Here is a 5,694-nt window from a genome sequence, read left to right on the forward strand (position 1 = left end):
AATGAGCAAACTCGATGAGAACACCAAATCGTTGGAAGATAAGCTCAAACAAATTTCGGTAAGTCTGGAGGAGAAGGTTCTGGAAAATTCGAAGTGCCTGGAGAAGAAGCTTCGCAAAAATTCGTTAAGTTTAAAAGATAAACTTCAACAAAATTCGAAGTACCTGGGGGAGAAGCGTCTAGAAAATGCAGAAGGCTTAAAGAAACAACTTTGTGGTGTGGCCAGTCTAGTCGAAGGAAAGATATGTACCATCGAGACAGAGATAGACAAAATCAGAGAGGAAATCAAAGGGGAGATCAAAGATGAAATCGGAGCAGAAATGAAGAAAATGGAAAAAAAGTTAGGAGATGAAATCAAAGGCGGATTCGAGGCTGAAATCAGCAAGATGAAGGAAACAATCAACAAGTTGCAAACCAAATCGTTAATTCTGCCCACACTATAGAATCCGTTACCGAAAACTCAATTTCGGAACTGAAAGATGTCAAAGGCAGTTCTGAACCACGAAAGCTCTCCATGAAGCCAAGCCGCCCCAGCTCGACGGAAAAAATCTTTGGACAAATTACCGCTGACAATTCGAAGCTGCGGCCAGAGCGAATGGATGGAATGCAGGAGAAAAGGCGGTAGCATTAACATTGGCGTTGCGTGAAGAAGCAACGAATATTTTGCAAACCTTCACGGCCCAAGAGCAGGAATACTATGACCAACTTATGAAACATCTTGAGCTGCGGTATGGACAGGCCCACCTAGAGCACGTTTACCATTCACAGCTAAAGCACCGCTGCCAGAAATCAGGAGAATCCCTACAGGAGTTTGAAGCCGACATAGCTCGTTTGATTCGTCTAGCATATCCTGCTACACCGGAAAATGTAATGGAGCGGTTAGCAGTTCAAGCATTCTTGTCGACCAAGAAACAAGGCAGGCCTTGACACTAGCTCATCCCAAACATCTCGTGGATGCACTGGCAAGCGCTCTGGAGTTTGAGGCTGCAAAACAATCCTGCAAGAGCCAGAGCAAAGTTCGAGCTATCGAGAAAGATGGACAAGTGCCTGCTGATAAGTAATGAAAGAAGTGTTGCCTGAGAGAAAACAAATAAGATGCTGGAACTGTGGAAAAATTGGACATGTGCTTAGCAAATGTCCAGCATTCGAAGAATCGACACCAAATCAGGAAAACTAAAGGGGGTCGATGAGAAAGGGCAATCGTCGGCCTGTACTCAGCAAGCCCTCGTAAAAAACGTATATGTTGCCATTCTCCATCGACAAGACAAAGGTGTTTTCGTAGACGGCCTCATCAACAACTAGCCTTGCACCATGCTCTAGATACAGGTGCGACGAGAACCATTCTTGGGCCAACCTTTGCCCAAACATCGGCAAGAATTGAACCGTCAAGCTGGAAGCTACGCACCGCAACAGGGGAGCCAGCCACTGTACTTAGAGAACTACCAATTGAATTGGTGTTGGGTAGCACTAAATTGAATCATCGTGCATTGGTGGCGGACATCGAAGACGATGCAATTATTGGAATGGACATAATGAATTCCAGAGGGTTCGAGCTGAATTTTCAAAACGGCGTCCTACGTGTCGGCGGAGAAGAACTGGTGCTTCATGGAAGAAGCGAAGAGATGATCAGAGTCCTGTTGGCTGAAGACGTGTGCATACCTGAAAGGGCTGAAACCATCCTGGAGGCTCGCTTGGACGGAAGTGCGAGCAGCGGAAAGGTGGTAATGTTCGAACCCAAGATTCATGATGGAAAAATTGGACGAGGAATCGCACTGGGGAAGACCCTGTTGCGTATTGATGAAGTTGTGCCGGTCAGGATCATGAACGTCAACTACTTTTCCGTGAACTTGAAGAAAGGAACAATGCTGGGGCACTGTTCGTCCATTTCCTCTGTGATACGGAGTGTACGCAATTCTGTTAGCCAAGCCAACAACTTGCCTAAAAAGTTGGAGAAGTTGATTGACATTTCCTCCAAGGACATACCACCACCACCACCACGTCAATAAGTACCAGGAAACCTTCGATATTGGAGAAGGAAAAGGCGGCAGAACGAATGTGGTTCAGCATAGAATCGACACTGGAAATGCCCGACCAATCCGGCAATCAGCTAAAGGACTGGCCAAGTAAGAAGAGGCAGACAAGATAGTCAGCAATATGGAAAAAAAAGGAGTCATCGAACCTTCTGACAGCCCGTGGTCTTCCCCAGTCGTATTAGTGAGGAAAAAGGACGGCTCGATAAGATTCTGCGTGGACTATCGCCAGCTAAATAACGTGACCAAGAAAGACAGCTACCCTCTTCCCACTAGGGTGTCTACACCCTAGTGGATATAAGCAAGTTGAATTGACCCCAGAAGATCGAGAAAAGACAGCTTTCATCCTCGACTCAGGATTGTGGCAGTTTACGGTTATGCCATTCCGGGCTTTGTAATGCTCCAGCGACCTTCGAGAGATTGATGGAGACGGTTCTCAAGGGCTCTCATGGAATACGTGTCTAGTGTATCTCGACGATATAATCGTGGTCGGAAAATTATTCGAAGATCACTTGAAAAATCTGGAGGAGGTATTCATGTGTCTGAGAAGTTCTGGATTGAAACTTAGTCTCAAAAAATGCCATCTGTTCCAGAAAGAAGTCCGTTACCTTGGCCACGTTGTCTCTGGGCAAGGAGTGGCAGTGGACGAACAAAAAAACAAAGCAGTTGAGGAATGACACATTCCAAAGAATATACATCAGCTTCGGAGCTTCCTTGGTTCATGCACCTACTACCGCCGATATGTGCTAGGGTTTGCCAACATCGCCAAACCATTGACCCGACTCACAGAAGGGCATATTCAGTTCCAGTGGTCTGAGGAATACCAAGACTCATTCAAGAAGTTGAAAAGGATTTTGATCAACGCTCCTGTTTTGAGCTATCCCATACCGGTCGGAAAGTTCATTTTAGATACGGACGCCAGCAACGTGGGACTTGGAGCAGTCCTTTCTCAGATCCAGGATGGACAGGAGAAAGTTATTGGCCCAGATTTCTATCATCTAAGACTCTGTTGGTAATGGAACATACCAGCTCCGGAAATGAAATTAAGAACACATTTTTACGTTGTTTAGGATTATAAAAAAGGCTAGAGCGGTTATCATAGAAAAACTGTTTAATTTGAAATGACTATTCAGAGTATGATCATGGTGAATATTTATTGTTATTGTCATGAAGTTTGTAAACTAGAAAGCGAAATCTATACGGTTATAAGGTCTGACTTTTCTTCAATTTAATTGATTTTTTTATCTATTGAATCTATGTTAATACTAAATATAATCTCCGCTATCTCCGCTAGAGAGGATCAGTTATGATTCATATTAATAATAATTATTATTGACATCATTGAATCTACAAGAGATATTAACAGACACAATCTCTAAGTTACATTACTGAACAGTGACATAGCACAAATATTGTTACAACAAAATTAACACAAAAAAATTGGACAAATGAGTCCTATAATTCCAAAACAAGCCAACTCCACTTTCAAACTTTTTTTACCTATTTTTGTTTTAAGATAGTCTGTGAAAATTATCCGAGTTCATTTTGTTTGTTTTTTGCCTAAAACCGCCAGCTCCCGAATTTGTTCCAAAATCTACCAGCTTCTTACCTTCAATACCTGCTAAATCCATTTTTTTATATTTAAATGTATATTTATCTTCTTTTTTATTGATTAAATCACATAAATCAGGGTTATTTATATACCAATTTGAATTACATTCCCTATTGGAATAATTACAATTCATTTAGACAGTTATTCGGGAATAGTAGATACACTTTTTTGCTTTTTATGAAAATGCGTTCCGTGTGGAGTTAGCGGATATTGGAATTAGACAACTAAATATCAAGGAACATAATATTTTTCAATGAAATCAAAACAAAGATTAAACATATCCTTCTTTGTTTTGAGTTTAAATGCTCCCAATGGAATTCAGGTCAACCGGGAGAAAATCAAATAATTTGATGGCTCTCTACTCAGCTCCTCTGTCAAATAAAAAATTTATCAATAAATTGTTAAAGATGAATTGAGAAAGTGAGCTATGTTTTGGAAGTTGCAAACTTTTTGAATAAAGTACGGATGACGCACATTTTTAAGTCACGTATCTTGAAAACGGTAAATGATGTCAATAATAAATTTTTTGCAGTTATAGATGTCAATCACTATGATGAAATAAAAAAGGCATACGATTTCATTAGACTGAACGATCGTATTCAACTGAAGAATATAAACTACTCTCTCCACACCAAATTCATGCATGTATCCCTAATAGCTCAAGCAATAATGTAAATTTTCCCTCTATATTGACAAATGACGTTTTTTCTTATGCGATTGGATTTCAGGATTTTTACCAGATATATCAATATCAATTCTCATAATATTATATTGATTAAGAAAATTATAAAATTTTTGTAAGAACCATATCTTGGATATCAGCATATCAGGAGGTTAAAAGTTTGATAATATGTTATTATTTTAAGTACTGCATGGCAATTGCATTGTTATTCTGCCTTTTGTGGAACATCTTGAATGCTACAAAATATCTAGAAATTCTAGGTGAAATCCAGAAATCTCATCTGGAATTCAAAAATTCCTGATCAAATTCAGAAATCCTCGGTGAAATGCAGAAATCCAAGTGAAAATCCTGAAATCCAATCGCATAAGACAAAACGTCATTTGTCAATATAGAGGGAAAATTCACATAATTGCTTGGGCTATTAGGGATACATGCATGAATTTGGTGTGGAGAGAGTAGTTTATATTCTTCAGTTGAATACGATCATTCAGTTTGATGAAATCGTATGCCTTTTTTATTTCATCATAGTGACTGACATCTATAACTGCAAATAATTTATTATTGATAGCATTTACCGTTTTCAAGATACGCGACTTGAAAATGTGCGTCATCCATACTTTATTCAAAAGGTTTGCAACTTCCAAAATATAGCTCACTTTCTCAATTCATCTTTAACAATTTATTGATAAATTTTTGATTTGACAGAGGAGCTGAGTAGAGAGCCATCAAATTATTTGATTATCTGCCGGTTGACCTGAATTCCATTGGGAATTCAGGTCAACCGGCAGATAATCAAAGAAGGATATATGTTTAATCTTTGTTTTTATTTCATTGAAAAATATTAGGTTCCTTGATATTTGAGTTGTCTTATTCCAATATCCGCTAACTCCACACAGAACACATTTTCATAAAAAGCAAAAAAGTGTATCTACTATTACTGAGTAACTGTCTAAATGAATTGTAATTATTCCAATAGGGAATGTAATTCAAATTGGTATATAGATAACCCTGATTTATGTTATTCAATTAATAAAAAATGAGATAAACATACATTCAAATATAAAAAAATGGATTTAGCGGGTATTGAAGGAAAGGAGCTGGCGAATTTTGGAACAAATTCGGGAGCTGGCGGTTTCAGGCAAAAAACAAACAGAATGAACTCGGAGAATTTACACAGACTACCTAAAAACAACTATAGGTTGGTAGTATAGCTTGTTTTCGAATTATACGACTCATTTGTCCAATTTTTTTGTGTAAATTTTGTTGTAACAATATTTGAGCTATGTCACTGTGCTATGTAACTTAGAGATTGTGTCTGTCAATATCTCTTGTAGATTCGATGATGTCAATAATAATAATTATTAATATGAT

The sequence above is a fragment of the Leptinotarsa decemlineata genome, unplaced genomic scaffold (genome assembly GCF_025532065.1).
Source record: "Leptinotarsa decemlineata unplaced genomic scaffold, Ldec_3_MD MMD2_P_RNA_scaffold_14, whole genome shotgun sequence".
Lineage (NCBI taxonomy): Eukaryota > Metazoa > Arthropoda > Insecta > Coleoptera > Chrysomelidae > Leptinotarsa > Leptinotarsa decemlineata.